Here is an 18,338-nt window from a genome sequence, read left to right on the forward strand (position 1 = left end):
TCGCCAGAAGGGATAATGGTACGACGTTCCGTTGTCAATCTCACGGAGAAGAATTTGGATGACGCGACGCTGTCTGTATTAACCAAGGGACTCAATTTTGCACCTACACCTACAGCACGGCCATTAATAAGTCTTCTGAGTGGTGCTGAAGAAGCTGTACGACGTCTTTCTTTGGATGCTGCAGACGAAATAACAAGGGAAACTTGCCGTGCTCTGTTGAAGGCTCCTACTCAACGCAGTAATTTAACCTCTGCAGAAAGGGCTGCATTACGAAATCTGACGTAGTGGTATTGAAAGCTGACAAAGGTAATGCAACTGTTTTGTTACCTCGTGGTGTGTATAAAGATAAGATGTATGGTATGCTAAGTGACTCTACCTATAGGAGGATTGATTACGATCCTACAGGACGTGAGCAACGGAAAACTTCAGCACCATTAAATTCCTCCTCCTTACCGCAGGAGACTATCAAGAGGTTAAGACCACTTGGTTGTGTACCTCCAAGACTGTATGGCCTTCCAAAGATTCATAAAGAGGGTCTTCCCCTGCGTCCAATAGTGGGCAACATTGGAGCTCCTACATATGATTTAGCTAAACACCTCGGTTCCTTACTGAGACCTTTCGTTGGTAAGTGCTCACATCACATACGAAACTCATCTGATTTTATCAATAGACTGGGGGCTCTTCGTCTTAGCAATGTAGACCTTGATGTGGTCTCACTTTTTACAAAAGTTCCTCTTGCAGATTCTTTGACACTGATTGGTAACATGTTTCCTGTTGATATCACTGTTCAGGCGCACTCTTTCCTCAACTTATTTTATGTTTAACCAAGAATATTTTGAACAGACTGACGATGTCACCATGGGTAGCCCCCTGTCTCCTTTGGTTGCCAACCTTTTTATGGAAGATTTTGAAGAGAGAGCGCTTGAATGAGCTGCCCTGAAACCAACAGTTTTTTGGCGGTATGTGGATGACACTTTCATAGTGTGGCCTCATGGAGAAGATAAATTAATGGAGTTTCTACATCACCTGAACTCCATTCATAGCAACATCCGGTTCACCATGGACATAGAGAAAGATGGTTGTTTGCCTTTATTGGATGTCCTGGTTCGAAGGAAGAATGATGGTTCTCTAGGGCATTCAGTTTACTGGAAACCCACTCATACTGATTTGTACCTGCAAGCATCGAGTTGCCATCACCCATCGCAAACCATGAGTTTGCTTAAAACACTTGTTCATAGAGCTCATACTGTCTCAGATCTAGATAGCTTACCTCAAGAACTCGCCCAGCTAAAGACAGTATTCAGCGAAAATGTGTATTCCATCCAGCAGATTAACAAGGCACTAACAGCTAAAACTAACAAGCAGGAAGTGAATAAAGAGGAGAAAATGCCGGAACAATCTTCAGTTTTTCTTCCTTTCGTTGGCAACATTTCGTTTAAAATAGCAAGAATCCTCCGAAAATTTCTATTAAAAGTGGTTTTCCGCCCACCATCAAAGATTGCGGACCTTGTGGGATCAATTAAGAACAATCTGTTACTACGAAAGGCCGGAATTTACAAGATACCGTGCCAATGGGGTATGACTTACATAGGTCAAACCACACGCACCGTGAAAGAACGCTACACTGAACATCAACGTTGCACCCGCCTTTTGCAGCCAAGCACGTCCGCTATTGCTGAACATTGTATTTCTAATGGACATTCAATGGAGTATGAGAAAACAATGATTTTGTCCACAGAAACGTCTTTCTGGGACTCCATTATTAAAGAATCCGTAGAAATATGACTGGCAGAAAATCTGTTAAACCGTGACAGCGGCTACCAGCTGGACAGTGCATGGAATCCCATCATCTTCACGATTTGCTCAAATCGAAGACGACAGAATGCGTCGATGCCCTTGGCAAACAGAATCGCAGATGGCGACTGAGTTCCGTTATTCCACCAGCGAGGGCGCTGCCGGCGGGCTGTGGTTCATCTATCAAGTTTTCGACGCATGCGCAGAATAGTTACAGTACGCTATATATTGCGGAACGGAGGACGTTTTTGCACCCCCATCTCCGGACAATCCAAGCCAAGGCACGCTCCCGACTCCATCTCCTCAAGCTCCTTTCTGGCCGTAGACGGGGTCTGCATCCCTCCACCATCCTCCATACCTATAAATCCCTCATCTGCCCTATCCTTTGCTATGCACATGCTGCCTGGATCTCTACTCCCCCTACATTTTACAAATCCCTTCAGACCCTAGAACGCCACGCTCTTCACCTCGCCTATCGCATCCGTCTCCTCTCCCCCACGCAGATCCTGTACGATCTTATTCCGTTCCCCCACCTCCTCCTCTTCCTCGAACAGATACGGATCCTATACACCTCCCATAAACTAGATCTGCCTAACCCACTTGTCTCTCCCATCCTCTCCCGCCCCCGTCTGCTGCCGCACCTGTATTTCCACTTCCCACCTGCTCTTCATCTCTCCATTCTCCATACCCTCTCCCAAAGTGGCTTCCGCCAGTTCCCCCTCCATGATGATGCCCTCCTCCCGTCCATATACCCAACTTTCATACTACCTCTCTCTTCCTGTGTTTGTTCCTATGGCCACCCTCTCTCCCTTCTCTCCCCCTTCTCTCCCTCCTCCCTCTCTGCCCCCTCTTCCCCTGGGCTTCCCCTACCCCCATACCTCCATTCCTCCCCCCCATCTCCTCTGCCCTTGGCATCTTTGCTCTCCCCTCTCCCTCGCCCACCACCTTCTTCCCCTCTTGGCAGGTCCCCGGACTCGCAAACACTAAGTGGACATTTGCGCGCCAGAGATCATCGCCATCAGTTTCTCGTGTGTGTGCCATCGTGTTTGTGTTTAGTGTTTTTCGCCGTCATGCTCCTTCGTTCACCTGTACTGTCTCTGTCATCAGTGTTTGTGCGTAGTGCCAACAGTTTTTCGTGTTTTTTTCGTCGAGTGTGAACGGCATTGTGTTTTTTAATTTTTGTCTCTACTGTTTTTAGCCACCAATCTGTTACCTTTTTCTCTTCATTGTCTTTTTTATTGAAATGCTTGTGGCTGAAGAGCTGAGTAGACTTATCCGCTGCCAGCCCACCTATGTAAAAGGTGCAAAGAAAACAATAAAGGAAAAAAAGACGTTTTCTCCAGTCTGTGACAGCTCACCTGAAGATGACTGGCAGGTGCCCAGTTGAAATATCGTGCGAAGTATTGAACGACGACCGGCTGCAAGCCCGAAATTTGTTTGAACATTCAATTCGCCGGGAAAATTTTAAAACTCTAGTAGCTTGCCTTTATTGTCTGCAACAAGTCTTTGGAGTCATCCACCCATCCTCTTCTGAATATGGCCTAAGCACTCCAGTTCCTCAATATTGCAATCTTTTCCATAGGGCTGACTTTCAACTACATTCTTGAAAGCTCTAGAGTCTACATCTCCTAAATACTGTACGTATCTTACTCCATACTTTTGCACAGATCTATGGAAAATGAATTACATACCTGCAGCTTCCATCCCATTACTGGAGCCTGCATAATTTCTGCTACAAACAGCTTTATGGGCTTCTTGCCACTCTGTTTCTTTAGCTGCATCAATATATTTCTTGTGCAAGGAACACGCAGAACCATATTTAGACATCACCTCTAAGTCTAATACTTTTCCAGTGTCAACACTAATGATTGTTGAAACTCCATGCAGTGAAGTATGCCCCCTCTTCATCTGGGAACTGTCACAGGAAACTGCTATGTCGTTGCTATTAGTTGCTTCACAATTTTCTTGAATTGCCCCCAAGACTGCCATTTTCATGCTCTCTTCACTTACTTCTGCAACTGCATTGCGGAGAGCAGTATTCATTGCAGAAAATGTTAGGGGAGGACCAGGCATGTTCATAATACCACACAAACGGTTCCAAAATCTCTTCCAATCCCTATACATCTTATTCCATAAGCAAATCTCATATTGCCTTCATAGATTCTATTACTGACCTTTGATGTCTTGAATGGTCTGTCAGCATCACAGTTTTGACACAAAATGTGCAATGTGCATACCAAACCTTCTATCTTTCCATCATCAACCAAATCCACATTTCCTCCACAAACCACTTGCAGGCTTTTCTAAGTATTACTGCCACCATTTCCAGATCCACAATTCTGAAACCTGTATTTCTGTCATGATTTGTTTCTTCTGATACAATCCCTGTCCCAATTTTTACTTTAGATGCACTTTGAGACAAGCTAATGTTTGCATCTGCAGGCCCGACCCTAACCTCAATGTCAGCTTTTCGCTTTATATTGGAAATATGGGACTTACTATATTTTTCAAATACTTCACCAGGCCTAGGCACTGTAAAAATGGATGAACAGATTCAACCTTGCACGAAGAATGGCACAATAAATCAAGCATTACTCGAATTCCACAGAACAGCACAAAACTTGTTTACAACACTCCACAACCTTCTATACCACACTGATTGAACCAGAAAATCACTCCACAGCCTTCTTTACAACACTGCTGTTATGTATACAAACGATCACAGCCTTGTAAAGCTATATGTCCTCGGTTCACAGGCCAAATTCTGCAATAAAATTTTTCCTCCATTTGGTACATTGAAAAGCGGGCTTGCCGCATTACACTGCTTAGGGTTTTAATTTTTTTATGCCATTTGTAGTTCTAATTTCAAGGAAAAAATTTGGGATAATAATTTCAATTATATTTACTATCAAATAAGCAAATAATAATAATTTGTAAATTTTTCATTATTTCTGCCACTGTCTCCCCTTAAGTGAGATGGTGATGATAATAATAACAACGATTAATATTTACGCTTGTGGATCCTGTGTGGTTCCTAAAGAGGGGCAGCCGCCTTTTCAGTAGTTGCAAGGGCAACAGTCTGGATGATTGATTGATCTGGCCTTGTAACACTAACCAAAACGGCCTTGCTGTGCTGAAACTGCGAACAGCTGAAAGCAAGGGGAAATTACAGCCGTAATTTTTCCCGAGGGCATGCAGCTTTAATGTATGGTTACATGATGATGGCGTCCTCTTGGGTAAAATATTCCGGAGGTAAAATAGTCCCCCATTCGGATCTCCCGGCGGGGACTACTCAAGAGGACATCGTTATCAGGAGAAAGAAAATTGGCGTTCTATGGATCGGAACGTGGAATGTCAGGTCCCTTAATCGGGCAGGTAGGTGAGAAAATTTAAAAAGGGAAATGGATAGGTTAAAGTTATATTTAGTGGGAATTAGCGAAGTTCGGTGGCAGGAGGAACAAGACTTTTGGTCAGGTGAATACAGGGTTATAAATACAAAATCAAATAGGGGTGGTGCAGGAGTAGGTTTAATAATGAATAAAAAAATAGTAGTGTGGGTACGTTACTACAAACAGCATAGTGAAGGCATTATTGTGGCCAAGATAGACACGAAGCCCACGTCTACTAGAGTAGTGGTCCGAGAACGGGGCTCACAACCCGAACCACACGCCACTGTTAAGCACTAATGAAGAACTGGGTCCCTTACTTCGATTGCACATATTTCATTAAGGTCAATCCAACACATTTATTTCAAATAACATAAATGAAGTTATATTTGAATCTGTCTAACATTAAACAGGAATTAAAAAAAAAAAAGGAAAACAATTTCAATATCAGCTGATTTAGTGCGTGAAGCGCGAGTTAAGCCAATTTTTTTTTCTTTTTTTTTTTTGGTCCTTAGTCTACTGACTGGTTTGATGCGGCCCGCCATGGATTCCTTTCCTGTGCTAACCTCTTTATCTCAGAGTAGCAATTGCAACCTACGTCCTCAATTATTTGCTTGTCGTATTCCAATCTTTGTCTTCCTCTACAGTTTTTGCCCTCTACAGCTCCCTCTAGTACCATGGAAGTCATTCCCTCATGTCTTAGCAGATGTCCTATCATCCTGTTCCTTCTCCTTATCAGTGTTTTCCACGTATTCCTTTCCTTTCCGATTCTGCATAGAACCCCCTCATTCCTTACTTTATCAGTCCACCTAATTTTCAACATTCGTCTATAGCACCACATCTCAAATGCTTCGATTCTCTTCTGTTCCGGTTTTCCCACAGTCCATGTTTCACTACCATACAATGCTGTACTCCAGACGTACATCCTCAGAAATTTCTTCCTCAAATTAAGGCCGGTATTTGATATTAGTAGACTTCTCTTGGCCAGAAATGCCTTCTTTGCCATAGCGAGTCTGCTTTTGATGTCCTCCTTGCTCCGTCGGTCATTGGTTATTTTACTGCCTAGGTAGCGGAATTCCTTAACTTCACTGACTTCGTGACCATCAATCCTGGTGTTAAGTTTCTCGCTGTTCTCATTTCTACTACTTCTCATTACCTTCGTCTTTCTCCGATTTACTCTCAAACCATACTGTGTACTCATTAGATTGTTCATTCCGTTCAGTAGATCATTTAATTCTTCTTCACTTTCACTCAGCATACCAATGTCATCAGCGAATCGTATCTTTGATATCCTTTCACCTTGTATTTTAATTCCACTCCTGAACCTTTCTTTCATTTCCATCATCGCTTCCTCGATGTACAGGTTGAAGAGTAGGGGCGAGAGGCTACAGTCTTGTCTTACACCCTTCTTAATACGAGCACTTCGTTCTTGATCGTCCACTCTTATTATTCCCTCTTGGTTGTTGTACATATTGTATATTACCCGTCTCTCCCTATAGCTTACCCCTACTTTTTTGAGAATCACGAACAGCTTGCACCATTTTATATTGTCGAACGCTTTTTCCAGGTCGACAAATCCTATGAAAGTGTCTTGATTTTTCTTTAGCCTTGCTCCCATTATTAGCCGTAACGTCAGAATTGCCTCTCTCGTCCCTTTACTTTTCCTAAAGCCAAACTGATCTTCACCTAGCGCATTCTGAATTTTCTTGAGAATCACGAACAGCTTGCACCATTTTATATTGTCGAACGCTTTTTCCAGGTCGACAAATCCTATGAAAGTGTCTTGATTTTTCTTTAGCATTGCTTCCATTATTAGCCGTAACGTCAGAATTGCCTCTCTCGTCCCTTTACTTTTCCTAAAGCCAAACTGATCTTCACCTAGCGCATTCTCAATTTTCTTTTCTATTCTTCTGTATATTATTCTTGTAAGCAACTTCGATGCATGAGCTGTTAAGCGGATTGTGCGATAATTCTCGCACTTGTCAGCTCTTGCCGTCTTCGGAATTGTGTGGATGATGCTTTTCCGAAAGTCAGATGGTATGTCGCCAGACTCATATATTCTACACACCAACGTGAATAGGCGTTTTGTTGCCACTTCTCCCAATGATTTAGAAATTCTGATGGAATGTTATCTATCCCTTCTGCCTTATTTGACCGCAAGTCCTCCAAAGCTCTTTTAAATTCCGATTCTAATACTGGATCCCCTATCTCTTCTAAATCGACTCCTGTTTCTTCTTCTATCACATCAGACAAATCTTCACCCTCATAGAGGCTTTCAATGTATTCTTTCCACCTATCTGCTCTCTCCTCTGCATTTAACAGTGGAATTCCCGTTGCACTCTTAATGTTACCACCGTTGCTTTTAATGTCACCAAAGGATGTTTTGACTTTCCTGTATGCTGAGTCTGTCCTTCCGACAATCATATCTTTTTCGATGTCTTCAAATTTTTCCTGCAGCCATTTCGTCTTAGCTTCCCTGCACTTCCTATTTATTTCATTCCTCAGCGACTTGTATTTCTGTATTCCTGATTTTCCCGGAACATGTTTGTACATCCTCCTTTCACCAATCAACTGAAGTATTTCTTCTGTTACCGATGGTTTCTTCGCAGCTACCTTCTTTGTACCTATGTTTTCCTTCCCAACTTCTGTGATGGCCCTTTTAATAGATGTCCATTCCTCTTCAACTGTACTGCCTACTGCGCTATTCCTTATTGCTGTATCTATAGCGTTAGAGAACTTCAAACGTATCTCGTCATTCCTTAGTACTTCCGTATCCCACTTCTTTGCGTATTGATTCTTCCTGACTAATGTCTTGAACTTCAGCCTACTCTTCATCACTACTATATTGTGATCTGACTCTATATCTGCTCCTGGGTACGCCTTACAGTCCAGTATCTGATTTCGGAATCTCTGTCTGACCATGATATAATCTAATTGAAATCTTCCCGTATCTCCCGGCCTTTTCCAAGGATACCTCCTCCTCTTGTGATTCTTGAACAGGGTATTCGCTATTACTAGCTGAAACTTGTTACAGAACTCAATTAGTCTTTCTCCTCTTTCATTCCTTGTCCCAAGCCCATATTCTCCTGTAACCTTTTCTTCTACTCCTTCCCCTACAACTGCATTCCAGTCGCCCATGACTATTAGATTTTCGTCCCCCTTTACATACCTGAACTATCGTTGTCGGTGTTGGTCTGCTGTCGATTCTGATTAGAACAACCCGATCACTGAACTGTTCACAGTAACACACCCTCTCCCCAACCTTCCTGTTCAAAACGAATCCTACGCCTGTTATACCATTTTCTGCTGCTGTTCATATTACCCGATACTCATCTGACCAGAAATCCTTGTCTTCCTTCCACTTCACTTCACTGACTCCTACTATATCTAGATTGAGCCTTTGCATTTCCCTTTTCAGTTTTTCTAGTTTCCGTACCATGTTCAAGCATCTGACATTCCACGCCCCGACTCGTAGAACGTTATCCATTCGTTGATTATTCAATCTTTTTCTCATGGTAACCTCCCCCTTGGCAGTCCCCTCCCGGAGATCCGAATGGGGGACTATTCCGGAATATTTAGCCAATGGAGAGATCATCAGACACTTCTTCAGTTACAGGCCACATGTCCTGTGGATACACGTTACGTGTCTTTAATGCAGTGGCTTCCATTGCCTTCTGCATCCTCATGTCGTTGATCATTACTGATTCTTCCGCCTTTAGGGGCAATTTCCCACCCCTAGGACAAGAGAGTGCCGTTGGCAGAATGAGGCTGACTTCTTATGCCGGAAGTCTTCGGCCGCCAATGCTGATTATTTATCAAAATTTAGGCAGTGGCGGGCATCGAACCCGGGACCGAAGACGTTTTGATTATGAATCAAAGACCAGTTAAACCAGTTAAACTAAACAATACTCTTAGTTAGAAGAAAGAGAAAAACAAAATTGAATCAATACACCCTACTGACAAATACCCAATAATCCTTACAATACAACTCAAAAGAATACACTGAAGTGGAGAGCAGTTATTCACCCGACAGAACACTTCAAATGAGTTCAATAACACAGTTGCGTGCCCCATAAAACTGCAAGACATTAAATACACTTTACATACAATTAACATTACGCCACTTCTGTTTGAACTGCAGTGTCCCAAAGAAACAGGTACTTATTCTTTCCCCTTTCTAGGCGGAGGCTGAGCCAGAAACACAGATTGCCACAAAAACACAGTTTTGCTGTAAAATCTTACAGAACACCCGGAAGCAGTTACAGACAAGGGGTCGGCACCAACAAATAACACAGGCTAAGAGTCAGGCTGGGAGCACATCCTACGGGAACTTGTTCACACTATGCTCACCACAAACTGTAGACATTCCGGCCGAACATCCGCTTGCGGTGGCTGCCAGAAGGACGAAGCAAGCAACAGGCCCACGCCGTGCTTCTCACACAGGCACCTCAATTTGTACAAACATCTAGGCCAACACCAACTCCAGACTCTCCTCTCACTGCGAGGAATGGCACAGCTTATATTAAATGCCTTGCAGGCAGTTATAGTAGTAACCGCCGCAGGAGTTTCACAATTAGCAAACAGCCCGAGTGTAACAGGCATCACACATGTGCTTGCGCCCGAGGCACCACTCGACCAGTCTCACCGGCCGCCCCAAACCGACTGCCTCTCGCCGTCCCGCAAGCCCAGCCGAAAAAGCAAAGATGCTCATGCCCGGGGACGTGCCAAAGATAACAAGACGATCTCTGATCGACCAGCGATCTGGCTCAAGTAGTACAAGTTTATATGCCAACTAGCTCTGCAGATGACGAAGAAATTGAAGAAATGTGTGATGAAATAAAAGAAATTATTCACATAGTGAAGGGAGAAGAAAATTTAATAGTCATGGGTGACTGGAAATCAACAGTAGGAAACGGAAGAGACGGAAACTTAGTAGATCAATATGGATTGGGGCTAAGAAATGAAAGAGGAAGCCGTCTGGTAGAATTTTGCACAGATCATAACTTAATCATATCGAACACTGGCTTCAAGAATCATGAAAGAAGGTTGTATACATGGAAGAAGCCTGGAGATAGTAGAAGGTATCAGACAGATTATATAATGACGAGACAGAGATTTAGGAATCAGGTTTTAAATTGTGAGACATTTCCAGGGGCAGACGTGGACTCTGACCACAATGTATTGGTTATGAACTGTAGATTAAAACTGAAGAAACTGCTAAAAGTTGGGAATTTAAGGAGATCAGACCTGGATAAACTGAAAGAACCAGAGCTTGTACAGAGTTTCAGGGAGAGCATAAGGGAACAATTGTCCCTAATGGGGGAAAGAAATACAGTAGAAGAAGAATGGGTAGCTTCGAGGAATGAAATAGTGAAGGCAGCAAGGGATCCAGTATGTAAAAAGACGAGGGCTAGTAGAAATCCTTGGGCAACAGAAGAAATATTGAATTTAATTGATGAAAGGAGAAAATATAAAAATGCAATAAATGAAGCAGACAAAAAGGAATACAAACGTCTCAAAAATGAGATCGACAGGAAGTGCGAAATGGCTAAGCAGGGATGGCTAGAGGACAAATGTAAGGATGTTGAGGCTTATCTCACTAGGGGTAAGATAGATACTGCCTACAGGAAAATTAAAGAGACCTTTGGAGATAAGAGAACCACCTGCATGAATATCAAGAGCTCAGATGGAAACCCAGTTCTAAGCAAAGAATGGAAAGCAGAATGGCGGAAGGTGTACATAGAGGGTCTATACAAGGGCGATGTACTTGTGGACAATATTATGGAAATGGAAGAGGATGTAGATGAAGATGAAGTGGGAGACTTGATACTGCGTGAAGAGTTTGAGAGGGCACTGAAAGACCTAAGTCGAAACAAGGCCCCGGGAGTAGACAACATTCCATTAGAAATACTGACAGCCTTGGGAGAGCCAGTCCTGACAAAACTCTACCCTCTGGTGAAATATCCTCAGACTTCAAGAAGAATATAATAATTCCAATCCCAAAGAAAGCAGGTGTTAACAGATGTGAAAATTAAAGGTTTAATAAGTCACGGCTGCAAAATACTAACGCGAATTCTTTATACACGAATGGAAAAACTGTTAGAAGCTGACCTCGGGGAAGATCAGTTTGGATTTCGTAGAAATACTGGAACACGTGAGGCAATACTGACCCTACGACCTATCTTAGAAGATAGATTAAGAAAAGGCAAACCTACTTTTCTAGCATTTGTAGACTTAGAGAAAGCTTTCGACAATGTTGACCGGAATACTCTCTTTCAAATTCTGAGGGTATGAAGGGTAGAATACAGGTAGCGAAAGACTATTTACAATTTGTACAGAAACCAGATGGCAGTTATAAGAGTCGAGAGACATAAAAGGGAGGCAAAGGTTTGGAACTGAGTGAGACAGTGTTGTAGCCTCTCCCTGATGTTATTCAATGTGTATATTGAGCAAGCAGTAAAGGAAACATAAGAAAAATTCGGAGTAGGAATTAAACTCCATGGAGAAGAAATAAAAACTTTGAGGTTCGCCGATGACATTGTAATGCTGTCAGAGACACCACAGTAGCTGGAAGAGCAGCTGAACGGAATGAAAAGTGTCTTGAAAGGAGGATATAAGATGAACATCAACAAAAGCAAAACGAGGATAATGGAATGTAGTCGAATTAAGTCGGGTGACGCTGAGGGAATTAGATTAGGAAACGAGACACTTAAAGTAGTAAAGGAGTTTTGCTATTTGGAGAGCCAAATAACTGATGATGGTCGAAATAGAGAGGATATAAAATGAAGACTGGCAATGGCAAGGAAAGCGTTTCTGAAGAAGAGAAATTTGTCAACATCGAGTATAGATTTAAGTATCACGAAGTCGTTCACGAAAGTATTTGTATGGAGTGTAGCCATGTATGGAACTGAAGCGTGGACGATAAATAGTTTGGACAAGAAGAGAATAGAAGTTTTCGAACTGTGGTGCAACAGAAGAATGCTGAAGATTAGATGGGTAGATGACATAACTAATGAGGAGGTACTGAATAGAATTGGGGAGAAGAGGAGCTTGTGGCACAACTTGACTAGAAGAAGAGATCGGTTGGTAGGACATGTTCTGAGGCATCTAGGGATCACCAGTTTAGTATTGGAGGACAGCGTGGAGGGTAGTAATTGTAGAGGGAGACCAAGAGATGAATACACTAAGCAGATTCAGAAGAATGTGGGCTGCAATACGTACTGGGAGATGAAGCAGCTAGCACAGGATAGAGTAGCATGGAGAGCTGCATCAAACCAGTCTCAGGACTGAAGACCACAACAACAACAACAATTAATTAGAAAGCAAGGAGATTGCCAAAAAAAACGCACATATATTAAAAGAAATTCGTTGTTTTTATTTGAGTTTTTAAATAGTTTGCACAATATGTTACAAAAGAACAGCTGCTACGTAGTATTTACAGACAAGACTGGGACGGTGCTCCTCAGTACTGGTAGCTAGCGTGTGACGTGGTGACGGCGGTGTGCGAGCTCTTGAGTGGCGCGCCGTACAGTGCGGCTGGGGGCGGTGGGGCGGCCTTGGCGGGGGCAGCGACTACTGCGGGGGCGGCGAACACTACGGGAGCCTTGGCGACGACGACGGCGGGAGCGGCGGGGGGCGGAAGAGGCGCCAACCGCGGCAGGGCGGCGGGCAGCGGCACCAGGCGGCCTGCAACACCACAAGCATGGCGGATGTAAGACAAAGGCGCAGAATGATTCCGTTTTGACCTCTCTAACACGCCGGCGACCTGTCCATCAGGTTAGATTATAAAATTCTATGTCTTGGCCACATGTTACTTTATCACCATCGCCAACCCGTTTTGGCCTTGCAGCCATCACCAGTGCTGATTACGGGCCTCCTTTAAATTTTACATGCCATGATGGCTGTAAAGTCGAAGCCATGGACCAAGACATAGACATACCGAGTAGTTATAATGAAAGGGAAGCTACACACGGATGTCCAGTGTGGGCTGTGATCATCGTACGGCAGAAAAACTTGGTAGACATGCTAAAGCGTTAATGCAGAACCTATCGAAACTGAAAAAAAATTGTTACAATTTCGGCCACAGCTGCAACTCTAGCGCCGTACAGCATTTCGTCGACATCTCCGGTAATCATCGTGAACAAACTGTGTAACCGACGGTTAATAATCTAATTAACGCTGTGCCGTTCTCACTTAGTTGATATTTTATGATCACATGTCTTTCCTAATCCATTACATATGCAAAAATTTCTATACATCTTTCTCGCATTCTTAGCGCCAGATATACAAATGCCCTCCAGATGTGGGATTAACTTTTTACCACCGTAAATTGGTTCCGCATTAACACATTAGAATATCTATCGAGTTTCGCTACCATACTATAATCGCAGCCCACTCAGCACCTCTGTCATCATCTGGGTTTTAATTATAGTCTTCCGGTATAAAGGAACACAAAGATGCCGCCGCCATTCACAACAAACACGATGGATTTAATACAAAGATGCGAGGTATTATCACTGCAAACCGTACCAGGAGCGGCGAAACACTACCAGTGACGAGTCCTTTCTTCCTTTATCTCCCGTACAGTATCTTGTGTACAGCCCCTTTGCTGATTTTAAAGAATATAGCATGATTCACCTACATGTAAATTGTGCAACTCATACATTTCCTAAACCACTTAAGAAGCCTTAATGTTATGTTCACCGTAACGAAATCTGAAAACTTCCTCACTAAAAGACGTATAATCTGTTTTGACAGCAGCATTAGTCGGACAGATATTAGTATCAACATTAATTTTTCGAATCGAATATTGATTTGAAAGGAAAACTTCTTCATGTTCGAAACAAATATTGCAAACCGTGCATTTACGCTGAAACTAGTAATTAGTCTTTTAGGACGACGAAACTAACAGCAGTAATTATGATTAATCATTCTGAAAAAGGGAATTTGATTCCGAGTTTTGAGCCATTCGTACGTTAGTATAGATGTATGCTGCTTATTAAACTTCTCTGTACTTCATATCACAGCGAAGGTTTCGCCAACATCCCGGCAGAGGCAGGCAGCGCAGATTTAGCTGCACACGTCCTCTCCGCTGAGGATTCTTTTCTTGCTGTTCCGCGTGGTAACTAGGGTTGTTCACTGAGATCTGAGGTTCGATTCGCTATGTTATCGATAACGATCCATAACTGTGAAAGGTATGCAAACGAAACAAAAATTTAATGCTTGCTACTGATTTCGTGCACACTCATCACTTACTTTCCTTTGTGGATGCCTGGCTGCCAGTGTTTACCACACAGCCAAGGACCGGTGTAGAAAGGAAACGGTAAGAACCTTTTGTTACTTGTGATTATGCTACTAGTTGTGATTAGCGAAAACCACTTTTATTCGAGCTAGCCCTTGTTACAGAAATTTATTTCAGGTTCTAGCTTTGACTAGTGACTTGTCTATTTATCTTAGTCCTCAATGTGGATCAGCATTCCGAATTAACAGGACATACCTGAATTATTCAAAAATGGCTCTGAGCACTATGGGACTTAACATCTGAGGTCATCAGTCCCTTAGACTTAGAACTACTTAAACCTAACTAACCTAAGTACATCACACACATCCATGCCCGAGGCAGGATTCGAACCTGCGACCGTGACAACAGCGCGGCTCCGGACTGAAGCGCCTAGAACCGCACGATCGCAACGTCCGGCACTGAATTATTGCTAAAACTGATTGTGTTAAGCAACATATTGGCAAAATGAAACGCTTTTACAATTTGGTGGAATGAAGTCCATGTGCAAAGAATCAAACATTTTTAAATTGTGTGTTTCCTTCTTAAGAACACATGCCTTAAAAGTTCCCCGACAGATTAATCTCTTAATTCTTAGTTTTGTTTTAAATACTCATTGTTAAAATGTCACAAGTATTTTTTTAATTGAAGATATCTGACTCAAAATATAAGAACGGATTTTTCACAGCTAAGATCTGAAAGGGTGTGACATTCGTAATTCATTTCTGTTGTCACACTGCGGCTCAATGGTTTCAGTTTTTACCGTATACATGTTTTATACCACGTCATCTGAGCTGAACGAAGGGACCGAGCGATGTCTGCATTCTATTAATTCATATGTAGAACAACGGAAATTTGTTGCGACACTTGTAAATTCTTTTGCTATTGATTATCGCTCTTTTTATGGCATTTAATTTTCCATAATGTTTAAAAGAATAACTTGAAGTGTCATTCTGATCGTGTGATTCATTAATAACATTATGGTTTCTCTTAAATGCCCTGTTTGGGAGAAGGTAAACTATTTTCTGTTAATTATCATCTTTCTTAGTGCTGGAATGGTTCATTCTGTGAATATTGTTGGAATGTCTCTCAGGCGAATAAATGTTGTGAAGTTATTTCTTCTTCTCTGACATTCTGAGTTAAGCATCTAAATATTCTCAGTTGTATTCAACCAGTCATATTAATTTCTCTGTCGTTAATATTGCTAAGAAAAAGACTATTCATAGTTTTATGAAGACTTTCACACAATTCCTCTGAGTAAAAGAAGAATTACCTTGTCTTAAACATGTTTGAAGGCATTCGATCTGAAGGTACACATGGTGTCCGGAAACGTTCTAGAGAGCCTGTAAGGCTGTTGCAGGGTACGTTGCACAGAGAAATTATTGTTTAGAGTAACACTCGCTACGTTGCACCGAGTTAATTAGCATTTAATCTGGCCAATATGGCAATTGTGAGTTCAAATTCAATAGGTCCGCCAGATATAATTAATGTCAGGCGCTCTCATAGCGCAGATGATAGCACGCGACACTGAAGAGCCTTTGACTTGAGTTGGAGCCTTGCTACCGTCACATGTCCAATTTTTGAATCGCTCTCTTGTTTGATTTTAGGAAACCAAAGGGAGAACACATTTGAGGACACCCAATCTGGCGGACTGTTTGAATTTGCTCGCTGAGTGACCTGATTGGCTAATTTCAATGTTAATTAGTTTGAAAACGGTGCGTGGTATCGAACTTTTTTCTTACCAATTATTTCTCAGCACAGCCTACCATGAAATACCCTTTTAAGCTTTACAGACTGTTTCTGAGAACCCTGTACTGAACAGTAATGGTCCTACAACACTCTGTTGGGGTATGTCCGAGGTCCATATTACGTATGAAAATTTCTCTCCATTGAGATTGACAAGCAATGTTTTTTTATGTTCTAGGAACTCTTTAATCTGGTCAAAAAGCTGGTTTGATGCTATGTAAGTCTGCAGCCTTTCGTGGCCATTGTCAGCTGAGAGCTCAATCTACATTAGACACAACATGGGATCCCTGAAGGGGATCACAGCAGAGGGTTCGAAATGTCGATCGTTAAGAAGAAATATGAAGCGACCCAACAACCCAGAAGATATCAAGGTCAGTGGTTGATATTCTTGAAGATGTGGATTAGGTGACTTTACATCTCAGCTACTACGGCTACACCGGAGTGGTACTGACCGGGCAGGGGCGCGGGTGCGGCGACCCTGGCGGGCGCGGGAGGCGGTGGTGCGCCGCCGGAGCGGGAGACGACGGCGTTGAAGCCGGCGTCGGGCGCGGCCGAGTACTGCACGGTGCGGACGGCGCCGTCCGGCTCGACGACGCTGTAGCTGCCCTGCACGGCGTCGCCGCTGCGGCTCTCCTGCTGCTGCTTGGCGTCGCCCGTCAGCGCGTCGCTCACACTGTAGCTGAAGCTGTACTGCGGGTTCGGGTCGTAGTCCGCGTCAGCCCTCGCCGCCAGCGCTCCTGTCGGCAACAACGGCGGTTATTCGACGCTAGTTACTGCGCTTGCCGGTGATCGACTACCGTTATTGTCGCTGCCTCAGTGCCTGTTGACCAGCCCTCCAGAACACATCAGTGGACCATAAAAGTAACTATTACAAGGAGGGAAGGAAGCTGAGCCTGTGATGTACTTCGCTATAAATGAGCCCTTTGTGCACCGACTGACAAAAGGATTGATGCAGTCGGAAAGGGATGAGGAAAAGAAATGGAACTATAGGGTAACTGTAAGGAAATTAATTGTTTGAGAACCGTGTTACTGAGCTTCTTAAATAATTGAGTTCAGCTACTTTTGCTCTTCGTATAATTGCTAATCTTGCAAACGAACTTATCGACCTCCTGCCATTTTTTGCATATTTCCATTCATTAATGTTGTGCGGTATAATTTTCTTGAGTAACTCATCACTTAGAAAGGTAGCATAGATTGCACAAAAGCGAGCAATAAGAATAGTATGTGGTCTTCGTGTAAGTACTTCTTCAAGAGCTAGGTATTTTAACTGAACCATCACTCTATATATATATATATATATATATATATATATATATATATATATATATATATATATATATATATATATATACGCTAATGAAATTTGTGATAAATAATCTATCACAACTTGACAACTTGATCATTTGTCCAAAAATGTAAAATATCTCCTGTAAACTGTCTCATTCCAGATCATTCCGATAAAAGAACTCTTCAAATGATCTATGGAATATGCAACTACAGAACATGTAACTACCTAACATTCCAAAAAATCTCTAAAACCATCTTAAAAAATCCTTTAAAATTTCCTTTGAAAATCAATTACAATTGTTCAAGGTCGTATTAGGTGTATAGAGGTCTGGATACAAGTACTGACTCGCTGAAGAAGGTTGTCATAAAGCCATTGTAACCTCTCTTGATGTGAAAAGATCGCTACAGCAACTGAGTAAATCAGTCTGTTGGAAATGGGAACGGGAAAGGCGGTTTACGCGTTTTTCTTTCGAGAACACAGAATTTATAACGAACACTCAACATACTCCAGTAGCACATGATACTTTACTACCAACAGAATGAATAAATGTGAGTGCTCACAAGAAATAATACAGGGAAACGATCAAGATAAAGAAGTAAAGAAAAACAGAGCCCAGAAAATACAAATAGCTTACCAGTTAACGAAGCATATTTACAACAAAAATCACTCTCGCTAAGAACAAATGTACAATACTACACCAGTTTCATAAAACTGAAGTGTGTTTATAAAGCGGAATGTGTGCTCCTCAGCAAAAAGGGAGAAGAAATGGAGGTGGAGAAAAAGGGAAGGAAGTCCAAGAGAAGAATGAGTACTTGGATGAGAAGAAGTAATGAGAAAATCCACTCTA

The 18,338-nt window shown here is 42.5% G+C and overlaps 1 protein-coding gene across 2 annotated transcripts in view; it reads right to left on the reverse strand.

Moving 5' to 3' along the window:
• The window catches only part of LOC124802940 (cuticle protein 7-like), a 57,428-nt gene that overhangs the window by 25,338 nt on the left and 13,752 nt on the right, over positions 1-18,338 (reverse strand). The gene's annotated exons all lie outside the window — the stretch shown is intronic.

The sequence above is a fragment of the Schistocerca piceifrons genome, chromosome 6 (genome assembly GCF_021461385.2).
Source record: "Schistocerca piceifrons isolate TAMUIC-IGC-003096 chromosome 6, iqSchPice1.1, whole genome shotgun sequence".
NCBI classification, from domain to species: domain Eukaryota; kingdom Metazoa; phylum Arthropoda; class Insecta; order Orthoptera; family Acrididae; genus Schistocerca; species Schistocerca piceifrons.